Genomic DNA, 14,194 nt, shown 5'->3' on the forward strand with positions numbered 1-14,194 from the left:
CACTTGTACCCATCTTTCCTGCCTTCCCTCCTTGATTCCCAGAGAAGTGCTCTGCTCCCATCAAAGGCTTCGTTTTGTGCTGTGGAACCTCTTTGCTCCCTTGACAAGGACTTCCCTCCTTCCTTTACCAGTTCTCTCTGTTATTATAAATCTTTCCTTCTGTACTAGATCATTTGCATCAACAAACAAGCATATTCTCTTGTATCCTCTTTTGAGAAAAGCGGAACACCTCTTCCTTGAACCAAAGCTTCCTCTAGCCTTCCTGTGTATTCACTGCTCTTCACATGCAAATGTGTTGCCTTTATTCACTGGACCCATTTCACAATTCAACCCACTTAATTAAGTTGGAATTGCTCATGTCAAAACTACTAACTCTATTCATGATACAAAATACAATAAATAATTTTTCTGTTGCTTAACCTCAGCCATATTCAACTCAGCTCTCCATACTACATGAACGGGCTGCTCTTTGGGCTTTCCAGATGTGTGTGGCACTTGCTTTGCTTTCTGACCTCAAGTCCATTGGGATGCCCATCTTTTCAATTCAGAATTCCTCAGGCTTTGCTGCTCCTTGGCTTTAAGTCATGTCTGTATGCTGATAACACACAAATTTAGTCTTTACCTCAGTCCTCTCTCCTGATCTGTAGATTTATGTTCAACTATCTACCTGACATCTCCACTTGGATATCTGAAAGGCATTTTAAACTTACTAGGCTTTGTGGTAGATAGAATAATTCCTCCTCTACCCTCAAAGATGTCCACATCCTAATCTGTGCATGTTACCTTACTTGACCCTGTGCAAATGTTACTTTACATAGCAAAAGAGATTTTACAAGTGTGATTAAGTTAAGGATCTTGAGATGGGAGATTGTCCTGGATTATGAGGGTAAACCCAATGTCATCACAAGGGTCCTTACAATAAGGAAGCAAAAGGGTCAAACTCAGAGAAGGCAGTGTGATAATGGAAGCTTATCTTCATCTTTTAGATAGTTTTTTCCAATTCTATTTCTGGTTGTGGCTTATCTGTTACTAAATAGATAATTCTCTTTTTTGGGGTTTTTATTGTTTGTTTTTTCTAGTTCCACATTTTCCTTCTACTCTATTTACTATCTTGTAATTCTCTCTTAGAATTATCAATTTTCTCTTTTATCTTCTTGAATACAGCAATCAAACAAATGTGTCCAGATCTGGAGTCCCTGGGAGTTAGTTTACTTCTTTGTCTGTTGTTTCTTCCAGTTTCTGGGTCAAGTATTTTTGTGGACATGTTTTTTACTGTGTTTTCCTAGTTCTTTTGAATACTATTTACACATTGTATTTGTAAAATTGTTTGTAGAAATAATTCTACAGTCGACAGGTTTCAATCCAAATAAAGAGGGGTTCAACAGGATCTCACCTTGTCAGTCCTGGATTCCAGCATCTGTCTTCCCAGACAATGAAGGCTGTCAAAGCACTGCACAGCCTTCTTTTTTCTTTTTCCGCTTTATCTCCCCAAATCCCCCTGGTACATAGTTGTATATTCTTAGTTGTGGCATGTGGGATGCTGCCTCAATGTGGCCTGACGAGCGGTGCCATGTCTGCGCCCAAGATCCCAACTGGCGAAACCCTGGGCCACCACAGCAGAGCGAGTGAACTTAACCAGTCGGCCGCCTGGCCGGCCCCTGTAGCCTTCTCTTTTAAAGCCACTCTCCTTAGAGCGAGCATACGCCTTAGGGGAAAAAAAGCCCCTAACCTGGACATACCTCCATGGGCCTCTCCTCTGTTGGAATCTGATCCATTTATCCTTCATTATCATGGTGGCATTCTGAGACTTGCATACAGATTTTTTTTTTTTTTTGATTTTCAAGTTGTCCTCCCTGGAAAGTTCAGGAAGAATTACCTAACTCATTATTATTAAAAGCAGAATCCAGGGGCCTGCCTGGTGGCGCAGCAGTTAAGTTTGCATGTTCCGATTCTTGGCGGCCCGGGTTTGCAGGTTTGGATCCCGAGAGTGGACATGGCACCACTTGGCAAAAGCCATGCTGTGGTAGGCGTCCCACATATAAAGCAGAGGAAGATGGGCACAGATGTTAGCTCAGGGCCAAGCTTCCTCAGCAAAAAAGAGGAGGACTGGCAGTAGTTAGCTCAGGACTAATCTTCCTCAAAAAAAAAAAAAGTAGAATCCACTTATATATTTTAAAAAATAACTTAATTTGATTTAATATGTAGGTTCCACTGCATTCTAAAAAGGACTGAAGAACCATTGAAATGAATTGATTTTGGGAGAGTGATTTACACAAATTAATTTTGGAGAAAGCACATTGGAAATATATTTTTGAATTGGTTCATCATAAACAACTTCCAAATATAGTCAGGCATCTGTCTCCAGTGAAAGCCACAGGTAAAGGAGAACACAAGCGAATAAAACAATTTAAGATGATAAAAGAAACAGTAAGGAGGGACTTGGCACAGAAAAGAATTACGCAAGCCTTGGGCTATGAGAATTGTGTCTGAGGGATAGTTCTCCTCAGCATGAACTTATAATAGCCAAGAACATATTAAGGCCTCAAGTTGGCCTGAACATTAGCAAAAGTGGTCTGATGTGGAGGTACTTTGCAAGAGACATGAGTGAAGGAGGAGGACAGGGAGAAGGGTGGTGTCCAGAAGCTGGTGAATTGTTCTGAAGCTCGTTGGTTCAGATCCAGATACGTTGGAGCCTGATAATGTTCAGAGGCATGGCAGAAAGAGTCACCCCTCAAGAAAGAGGAAAGCTAGCAAAATGTAGGCAAGAATTTGCTCCTTGTATTTGCAGACTGGGTAAACAAATTGCTATTAAATCCTGAATGGGGAAGAAAATCCAACTATAGGTACATGGAAACATATGAAGACGGGAGAAGAGTACATTTTGATAAACAAGCAGATCAATTGGGGTGCTACCCGGATACCAGCCTGAAAAGAAACCTGGCTACTTCAGATTTCTACCTGTTATGGTGGATGATGTTCTGAACATATTTGCAGGATTTGTCAGGACTGGCTCAGGCACTGGGTGGGGCTAGGTCTGCAGACGATGGCCTCCTTAATTGTAGATGAGCAAACTGGAGGGGTAGCAAATGGCACATTTCCTCATTCCATAAATTCTAAAAAAAACAAGCAGCCAAGGCTATAGGGATCTACTTTAGAAATGAAGTATGTTCTTCCACCTAATTTCTCTCTATATTTTTAAAATTTTGTATATACTTTTCAACATCTCTAATTATATATTTGATCCTCATATTCCATGAATAATGTACGATAAATGCTTTCACTAATATCAGAATCACCAGAAATGGAATCTCAGCTAACTCAACTGTTTTTTTAAAATGAGAAAATGGAAGAAAAGTCATCCTTCAAAAAAGAGAATAAACTTCAAAAATAGATTTATTTCAATCTGACAAGGGATGTTGGCTATTTCTTTTTAAAAGCTCCACTGAAAGATTTATAACTAATATGTTTGAAACACAGGTCCAGTCACGTGACTCCCTGCTCAAATGATGGTGATGTGGAGTGAATATTAATGCTCAGTTTTACTAGGACAGATAAAACTCATACGACCTTATGACAGAAATATTTACTCTCCCCTTCTATATATGCCAGTATAAAATAAACTTCTACTGTCATTTCAGAATGAAAGGGGGAATTAAGTAGCTTCACATTTGGTAGCTGAAAGTTCACATGCAGCACCTGCATCCAGGTATTTACGTTCTTTTTGATTCAAGTTTCTAATCACCAAATTTCCCAGATTCTTGTTTCCATTTCACTCACTGTTGGAGCTTATAACTCAGGCAAAAGTCTCTTAAATCAGGCATCCTTTTCAGCAAGTTTCCTAGACTCCCATGGTGAATTTACTTTTGTCTTGAAGATATTCAGTTGGCAAGCACTCCAGTTTACCTTGTCTAGTGAGCATCTTGTAAATCAAATGTTTTTGCTTTCTTCTTTGACCCAAGGATGCTGAATCACATCTACTATTTGGAAACTCAGGTATTTGGTAGAGGCAGAAGGGAGAAAATCAAGTTGGATTCATATTAATTTTTTTTTAAAGATTTTATTTTTTTCTCCCCAAAGCCCCCCAGTACATAGTTGTATATTCTTCATTATGGGTGCTTCTAGTTGTGGCTCATATTAATTTTTTATAATTCACTTTCCCCAAAGGTACTCTCACATGCTTTTTCCCTTCAAGTCCTCTCAAACTTGGAATAACTCCTATTAATTGGGATCTATAGGCAATGAAATGAAATGGTAACTAACCTTTATTGAAGATCTACCAGATAGGTGCCAGGCTCTGAGTTAAGCTCTGGATAGTAATTCTTAATAAGTCTTCACTACATTCTTGTGAAATGAGTGGTGCTATCTCTATTTTCACATATAAATAAACTGAGACATTTACTTCTGATGTGTAAAACATTCAGAAGAAAGCATAGAACATTTTTTTCCCCTAATGATACTGGGTATGAAAATTTTTCTTTAAAAAGGCACAAAAAGCAGAAATAATAAAGGAAGATTGACAAATTAGCCTACAATAATCTAAATATTACTAAAATGAACTGTCACCATAAAATTAAGTAAAAAAGGTAAATTGCAGCCTAGAATATATTTGCAACATCTAAAATATGTAAGGCCTTAATAGTGAGACTATTCAAGAAGCTTCTGGAAACTAATAATATCAGGGTAGCCATTCCAATAAAATGATGGAAAAAGGATTTGGTCAGACCATATGCAGAGGAAAAATGCTAAATGGCCAGCAGATATATGAAAATATACTCAATTTTATTAATAATTAAAAAATGCGATGAACAACAAAATTTTATTTCATGCACATCAAATTAGTAAAATTAACTTAAATTTGAAAACACAGTATGTTGGTAAGTGCAGTTTGAAGCACAATTTGGAACTATCTATTAAAGTTGAAGATGTATATCCCAAATGAGGCAGCAAATCTCCTTGTAAGCGTTCAGCACGGAAAAATTTCATCACGTCTACAGAAGATGTACATGAATGTTTACTGCAGCAAATTGGAAACAATCTGAAAGTTCATTGGTAGCAGAACAGATAAACATTCATTCATAAAAATGTAATTATTTACAATAGTTATGCACAAACTAACTAGAGCTATACATATTTAAATATGAGCAGATATAAAAAAATGTTAAGGGAAAATGTGCAAGTTAATATCATTTACATAATTTTCAACCAGAGGGTGAACTACATATTCTTTATGGTTGCGGAAACATGTAGAACAAGAATAAAACTTTGCGCGACAATTAAAGTAGGTAAGTTAATGCCGGCTGATGTAACAAACACAGTAGAAGTTCCTATAAAGCCCCAAACTGGCACTCTTAGTTGGCCACCAGTGACCCCTGGGTGATGACTCAGGAGAGAAGCCTGACATTGCTTTAAATTGGTACTTGATCACTGTAACTCTAGAAACTTATATTTCACTTACTGTATGCCAGACACTTTTCTAAGCACATTACATGTTTTAAGTTATTTATTCTTCCTAACACCTTTAGGAAGCAGGTACTATTATCATCAAGCTCACTTTCTGGAAAAAGAAACAGAACCACAGAGAGATTAAATGATTTGCTCAAGTTCACCCAGCTAGTACATTTCAGGCCTGGGATTTTTAACTCAAGCAGTCTACTTACAAAGTCTGTGTGCTCAATCAGTCAGATATCCTGCTTACTCTATCAGATTTATGACTCACCATAATTCAAATTCTATCATAACATATAAACATAGATGGATAAAAAAATTCCAAATATAATCCCAAATCACACTTTAGCCCTTTATTAAAATAAGATTTGTGGAAATTCTCCCTTCCTAACAGCAATGACGATATGAAAAGCACAGGGATAAACATGGCACCCGGTCAAAGAGAAGGAGAGGTGACAGAGAACAAAACCAGGAATACCGGATAATTAAAAGTGGTTAAATTTTACTTTGCTTTCAGGTTAATTTAAAAGAAGGATAGACTTTTTGATGGTTTGGTTGTGCATCAAACACTCAATATTATTAGACACTCAAGTTAAAGAAAATATAAGATAAGTTTTATTCATTGTTCTACTTTTGTAACCCCCTTTTTCTCTTAAGAGGGACATTTTAATGGCTTAGGATTTGCTGAGAAGCAACTAAAACTTTGAATAAAATGCAATCATAGAGAAGAAAAATGTCTGCTATATAATTAAAGCTAGCAAGACTTAAACTCCTCTGGATTTTGCCTCAGCAATTCTTTTCCTTTACCTTCTTTTCTTCTTTTCCTTTGACTGGTTAGTTTTGCAGTCTGTGGTTTGTTTTCACTTCTTAAATACTTTCCACATATTTCTGAGAGTCAATTAAGTTTTTTCCCAGTCTATAAAATAACCTGATATTTCTCACATCTCACTCTTTCCCTTTTCAGAAAGACCTGGGGAAAGATTTCCAATTGTTTCGCATGATCTTTAAAGTATACGTCAAATCTGGCTTCTGACTGAAGACACCTATCAGGCTTCTATTAGAAGAAGTTTTGCCTAGAATCTTCCTCTGACTCTGGCCTTAATAGAGAGTCATTGATTTAGGGGATTATAGTATTTTGGTTTGTCTTTTAATAAGAAAGAAGAGCACTTCCAGTAATTATACTTACACGTAATTGACAGATGATCTTTTTAAAAGCTATACTAAAAAGAAAAAGAAATCCCTATATTTATGTATTCTGATTCAATTATTTCCAGATGAAATATCTGTAATGTGTAAAACCTTTAGACATTTTCCTACAATGATTTGTCAAGTCTTTTTCTCCCATCTGCAAAGGGATATCATGACTTTATTTTTAAACACTACTTTTGCAGAAGATAAATATTTTACTCAATAAATCATTTCTCTAAGGACTTAGCTGACATATATAAACATTCCTCAGACAGGATTGAAAACTCCTCTCCTTGCACCTTTGATTCGAGCTTTATTGCTTATTTACTTAGTCTGATGGGAATAAGCCTTTTCTTTTATGCTTCAAAGAGAGAGAAGAGATTTTCAGTTTCCTTGGGAAGAAAGGTGTTTTCCTTCACATATGTGTAGAAAGAAGTCAGTGAGGGACAGGGCATCTCTAAAGGCTGTCAGGCAGATCATAGAGATGTCGGTGCCTGGGAAGGGGTAGCTGAGGGTTTACTGGGAAAGTGGTCTATTTGGGCACAAGTTTGAGAAACAAAGTTATGAATTGGTTGCAGATAGAAGCTGGCAAGCAGGCGAAGCAGAACTAATTCATATTGACATTTCAGGTTATCCAAGCACCGCAGCAAGACCATTAGTATTCTTCCATTGCCGTAGGGGAGGAGACGGCAGGGTGAAATTTTACTTAGGCTAATAATATTGACTTTTTGTGTTCTTTAAGTGTGAGAGGAAGGAAAGATTACTTCTGTCATGGTTGTCTTCACAGACCACAGGAATTTGGTTATGATGTCGATTTCTTTTCCCTTTGTTTGAGTTTTACATTATGATCATTCAAAAAAATGCCTTCAGTTTTACCTGGTTTCAGTATCTTCACATCATTTTCATATTTCCCATCAGGGCTGTTTTCTAATTTATGATTGAACATACGTAGATTAATTTGATCACTGTTTCAGCAAATATTGATTGTGTGTCTGCACTATGTTAGGCACTGAGGATACTAAAGAAAAAACTGATTCAACCCTTCTCTCTACTTAGAGAGAAAAGGTAATAAGTGTTCAAAATGACACGTGGTCAAGTGCTGTGAGTATTTTAAAGAGCAACAGTCTACCTCCAGCCTGGTGGATTGGCACCCTTGCTGAAGTGGGGAGGAGACATTGAGCTGCATCTGGAAGGAAGATACGTAAGACGAAGCTGCAGAGAAGGAAGTCAGTCACTGCTGTGTCCTCTGGGTCCAGATGCCAGACCTCTCGAGTTCCACAGCTCCTGGTGCCACATCTATGCCACTGTGTGATGCAGCCAAAATATTCTACTTCTCTCCTGGGGTCTAGGGAGACCATCTCAAATCCATTGCTTACACATCCACTCAATCATTTCTTCTTCTCTCATGAATGTTCCTACCATTTTCCCAGAGTTTACCTGGGAGAGCAAGTGCACGGGTCACCCCAGCACTCAGATATGTCCTAGAGGGTGTAGGCCAGTGTCTAACTCATAGTTCTTTTTCTTCCCTTCTTCTCTCTGCCCCCAGGACAGAAGGCAACTATGTATTATATCAATATCTCACATTTATGTCTTGATACCCCTGGCCCTAAATTTAGAAAAACCTAAATAGCTAAGTTTTTGAAACTGAAATCCATTTCTTCAGTTTCCTGAAGCCATAAAGGCACCTGATTAAATAATGGGACCATGGGAGAACGTGAAACTATGAGAAGAATGGTGGTTAATAATTCAGAAAATTATCCCACACACATTTTTATGTGGGATGAGGGAGATTGACAAAGGAGGTTGAGAATTGCCCTGGGTTGCCATATAAATTTCTCCATTGTTAAACTGAGTAGAGCAAGGGAAATAAAGGTATAAACAAAGTACTCTGAAAGCATGTAAGTGTGAAATGTATGGACAGAGAGAAGAGAAGAGCTGCCTCAGGAAAGATTTCCCACAGGAGGTTGCATTTAGCCTTATGACCCCACTCTATGTTTGAGGAAACTAAGGCCCAGAGAATGACTTCCTTAAGGATGTCCAGGTTTGTGTCTTTTCATCTCAATATAAAGCTTACTTTACATTGTTGAGACAATGATGAAACCTGATTTTTCCAGTCAAAAACAAGTATTTCCAAGTTCTCGCTCTGCTGTCCTAGACAGAGATTTAGGGACCGTCTGTGGGGAAATGTAAGCAGGCTAACATTAGTTAGTCTGTGCCAGGCTAATTGTTTTTCCCCCAAATGCCAGTTGGCTGTTTTGGGAAGAAGATCTTATTTTAATGCCACACATTATTTATCCTAACAAAGATCATAACTCTGCCAAGCAGAAATGAAAACTCTATTGTTTCCAGAGGCCCAAAATGAAAGCTTTCCATGAGAAATTTCACTCTCTAATTACAGGTAATTTTATTATAGTTTTGTTTCGATCATTGTGGTGTCAGATAAAGTTTCAATATTTGCTAACATCGGTTTGAACGCACTGGCATAGCCAATGTCTCTGTGATGCATTTCTTTTTTAAAGTCAGTGTTTGCTTTTCAGAGCTTATCTATAATAGTCACAGTCTTTATTTCTCAAAGCCATTAAAGTAAAGGCATTTCAAAGGAAAGGCAGCTATAATAGCAGAGACCTAGATTTCATTATTAGCATAATTCACAATTATTTTACAGTTCCCTCCAAAAAAAGATATTTTACAGTTACTCCAGCATTTCAGCCTCCATAATATAATGTACCTAGCTCTATTATAACTCTTAATAGGTTGTACTGTGACTGTTTATTTACATCTTGCTTTCCCTCACCAGGCTGAGAGCTTCAAAAAGGCAAGAATTGAATGGGATTCTCTAATTTAGTCCCTTCAAGTGCCTCATACAGTGCCGACCACGTTGCTGGGCTCAAGAAAGATGTTTTCAGGTAAAATAATAATGCACAAATATTAAAGGAAATCATATATTTGTGTACTTAAAGCTCTGAATTGCGAAAGTAGGTATAATGATCTAAATTTGAATTCTGCTATATAGAAATTGGCACAATGGTGCTGATAAAGCTTGAGTTGTTTCAGCAAGAAGAGAAAAATAATCTCATTTCTTTTAAGAAAGTTATTTACATATATATTTCCTGTGAATTGAATGTTTATAGAAAATTAAAGATATTGAAATCTTGTACATGGGTAAATTTCCTAAGGTTTACTTGATAATTTTGAAAATCACTTTTTTTTAATGCAAGGGCTTCTGCTGAAAGTTTATTATGATGGTGATTTAAACATAATACTCTGCTTCAATTTTCATTAACTCAATGAACTTTTTTGAGTTTTCACTGCCCTGTATTTCTATAATTATGCTAAGTACTTATGATAAAAACATAAATGCTCCCTGCCCTTAAAGATCTCACAGTCTAGTTAATAAACTTGGCACACAATGGATATAAAAGATAAATGCTTGAGTATCAAGATAGAAATGTAAATGCAGTTCTATGTGAGCACAGAGGTATGGTGAAACTTGTGGTAGAAAAGGATGTAGGAGCAGAAAAAGCTTTACAAAAAGACTAACATTTAACCCTATCTTCTGCTCCCCAGAGAGTTTAATATTCCAAATTGGCTTTAAAGTTAGTAAACAGTAGAGTCAGTTAGGCGAGTTTGGCTCTAAAGCTCATTCTGTTTATTCTCTGTCCCTCTGCCCCTCAACCCCACAACATAATGACCCTTTCAAAGCTAATTTAATTTCATACACAATTCATGCAGTGTATGATTATCCCTTTATGTGATATGTTTTCTGTGGCATTTCCAACGTTTTCCGTGTTTTGGTATTGAGTTGGCAACACCATGAGGGGGGCCGCTAAAGACCTGATGACAATGGAACCATGCTGGGGAAGGATAAGCACATGGTATTTCTCAATAAAAGAGCAACATTTTAACCACATATATGTTACAAAATTCAGAGGAACAATAGGTGATTTATTTATAATACACAACTTCGTTATAAAATAAGCCATGTGCTATTAAATGGGGAATATGTTATATTGAACCACTATGCAGTTACCAAGATGAAACTATTATGTGGTGAGTGAAAAACTTCTTCCTAAGTTCAGTGAAAAATGTTATGAAGTTAAGAGTGTCAGGCATGTGCATGCTAGCAAGTTATTCGTTATAGAGCTAGACCAATACCAAGAAGTAGTACTGATTTTCATCTCTGAAAACACTGATTGCCAAATTTAGAAATCCCGGGGAATTTTGTAAACACTAAGAGAGTATTGATATTGCAAAATTCACTGTCACCAACCCACTCCATCCTCTCCTCCCTCTTGTATAAGGAAATACTCCAGTTTTTTCAGGCAAAGGTTTATTTTGTAATTTCGAAAGTGCTGCACAGAAAGCCTTTGATATCTTTACTAGTATGGAATGGGAAATTGATCAAAATTGGACTCTTACTAATCCTAATTTCAACAGCTTACTTTTCTTATATTATGTGTGTTCTCCAATCACTGTTACTTGTTACTAAATTGGGAAGAACATTGAGATTAGAGGAGTTATGATATCTGAAATGATCTTCTAGCTGGTTCTGACTATAACAAAGAAGTATTTTGAAATGATAAACCCTTGCACAAATGCAAGATTTCATTACACTGTCATGTTTTGAACAAAGTAAATATTTATTGAATGAATAGATATATTTGTAAAGTAGGTCTTATGGTCTATCTTTCAAAATGGTGTTGTCTTCTAAATTTGTATTTGTTAAATACATTCCCATTTACTCTTTAAAAGCTACTATGGACTGAGTATTTATGCTCTCCCCACCCAAATTCCTATGTTGAAACTCTACCCCGCAATGTGATGGTATTAGGAGGTGGGGCCTTTGGGAGGTGACTAGGATTAGATGAGAGATGAGGGTAGAACCCTCATGAATGGCATTAGTCTTCCTGTAAGTCATGAGGGAGCGTGCTTCCTTTGCTCGGCTGTCCACCATGTGAGGATACAAGGAGAACATGGGAGTCTGCAGCCTGGAAGAGAGCTCTCACCAGAACTCACCCATGCTGGCACTCTGATCTTGGACTTCCAGTCTCCAGAACTGTGAGAAAAAAATTTCTGTTGTTTATAAGCCACCCAGTTTATGGTATTTTGTTAGAGCAGCCCAAGCTGACTAGGACAAAAACATCATTGTCAAAAGAGAAGAAAGTCTTTGTAAAGCTCAATGTGTTTTTGTCAGATATTCCTGTTGTATAAGACTTTCTTGTCACCTGGAAGCTGAACAAATGATATTGTTCTTGTTGCTTGTAATGCCCTTTTCCTCCAGGCCAAATCCTCATTCCTTGAGGCAGAGCTCACATTTCCTACAATGTCAACTCTTCTCTACTTCCTCAAAGCAGATTTCATTTCATCTCTTTCTCGGCTTCATTGCACCCAGTATCAGGGGTGTTAGAATTAATCTGTTTGGCCAAGTGGTGCTACACTGAGGAGGTGAAGGCTCTGGTCAGAAAAACCCGAGTGCAAACCACAGCTATACTGACTACTACTTGGGCTTGCTACTTAATCTGAGTCTCAAGTTCCTCACTGGCCAGAAGGGTACATACACCTACCCTACTAAGTTGTAGCAGTGAAGCTATAACAATCTAATAGATATACCCGATCCGGCAGCAGCTGGCATGTTGCAAACACTAAACAAATGTCATTTTCCCTTTATTTTTCTGTCTCTACACAGTTATAAATGAATTCCTGCAGGACAGGAAATACTATCTCCTCATCTATAGAACTCCAGCATCAGCATCTAGCACTGGGCCTCGCCTATGTTCAATGAGTCTTCATTTCATCTAAGAAGAAAAGGTAGCCCTGGCAGATAGCTTGGTAATGTTTGGAGAGGATGTAGAGTTTCTTGTGGTACTGGTGTTTTTCTTAAAGGAATTTGAACTAATTTTCCATTTTATTATTTGGGCAAATGAAGCAGCAAGGGATTCACTTAACAATAGAAGCTAATGTCTTATTTCTGCTTTGTTTTCTGCCCACCAGGCATCTCTATCTCGATTGGGCACTTTAAAGAAACTCTATTGCTGGGAAGCCCTTCAAGAGAGCCGCCCTTCCCTTTCCCCTGGAGTAATCACTTTTCTAATACCAATTTACTTTCAATTAGAAGGACTGATGAGGAGCATTTTTATCTTGAAAATACAAACTAAATCAGGCCTCAAAGTCATTGTCGGTATTTTTTTTTAATAAACATTCTGCTACTGATGAGAGAGTGGGGCCAGATAGACCTACAGGACAGAAAGTAACAGTACTTACTCCTTAGAGAAAGAGAGGCAACCTCCAAGAGAAGCCCTTTCAAGGATAGTCACTCACTTTTTATCCATAGAATTTTAGAGTTAGAAGAAGGAAATTTAAAGATCATGTATCTCAGATCCTTCGTTTTACAGATAAAGAAAGTAAGGTCTAGAGATGTTCAAAGATTTGCCCAGGGTTGTTATACAATTGGTTGTTAGAGGGAACCCTGAAACAGAGGAGTCTGGAGTCTCCGTCCAGTCAGTCCTCTGCTGAAACTGTTCTGAATCCTCCAGAGTTTCCATTCTGGACCTAATGGTGGAGCTTTGGTACAACATTATTATAGCATATACATAGTGTATGCACACATATATGGATATGTATATATAATTTTGCCTTTCAAATATAGTTATTTCTCTCTCCTTCAGAAAAACTTGTTTTCCTGATTACATATTCACTGGGCTTGTGCTACAAATGTATTTGCGTTTGCTGTGTGCACACACTGGCAGAATAACAGGGTTGAGGCTCAAGAATGCACTATTTTTGGAAAGCCAGTACGGGATAAGCAAGTGGTCTTGGAAAACCCATAATTATGAGAAAATGGATAATTCACATGTTGATAATTGGTTGAGTTTAATAAGAAGGAGAGAAAATGCATTTGTGCCCCATTGGTATTCTTGCTGCATAAACTTGTAGAAATCAATCTATAGGAAGAGTTACTGTTTTTAAAATAGTGTTACTTTTAAAATTTAGAAAAGAAACACCTGACATCAACAAATGGTACAATTCTTTCTTTTGGGGGTGCTAACCCCATAACCCACTCCCCTTTTTCTCACCCCAAAACTGCAATGTTTCTTTCTGGGACATATTCTGTGTTTCAGGTCATCTTATGCTCTGAGACTAGGCTAGTCGAAGTACCCAAATACCAGCAGCTTTGGTATCACCAGGAGCTTCTGAAATCGGAGGCCCCAGTTCAGACCTCCTAACCCAGAAACTGCATTTTTACAAGATTCCAGGGCCTTTGTAGACATCTTAACATTCGAGAAGCACTCCTCCGAGAGAAGACTTATGTTCTTCCTATTTACAGCGTTCTCTATCTTCCTCTCAGCCTGATAAAAGGAAGGACTATTTTAACTGAGCCATTCCTAAAGTTTTTGTGAGACACAAAATGTTGGTAGCAGAAGAATCCTTTCAGGAAAACAAACCAAATGTTTTCTTATTTCCTTTGCTCCACCCCTGATGTCCCTATAGTTGGTCCAGAGCAGGTCACTAACTGTGAGTTACAGACACGTAGACACATACACGGGTGGCACTGAACTTTTTA

The sequence above is a fragment of the Equus przewalskii genome, unplaced genomic scaffold (genome assembly GCF_037783145.1).
Source record: "Equus przewalskii isolate Varuska unplaced genomic scaffold, EquPr2 ChrUn-13, whole genome shotgun sequence".
Lineage (NCBI taxonomy): Eukaryota > Metazoa > Chordata > Mammalia > Perissodactyla > Equidae > Equus > Equus przewalskii.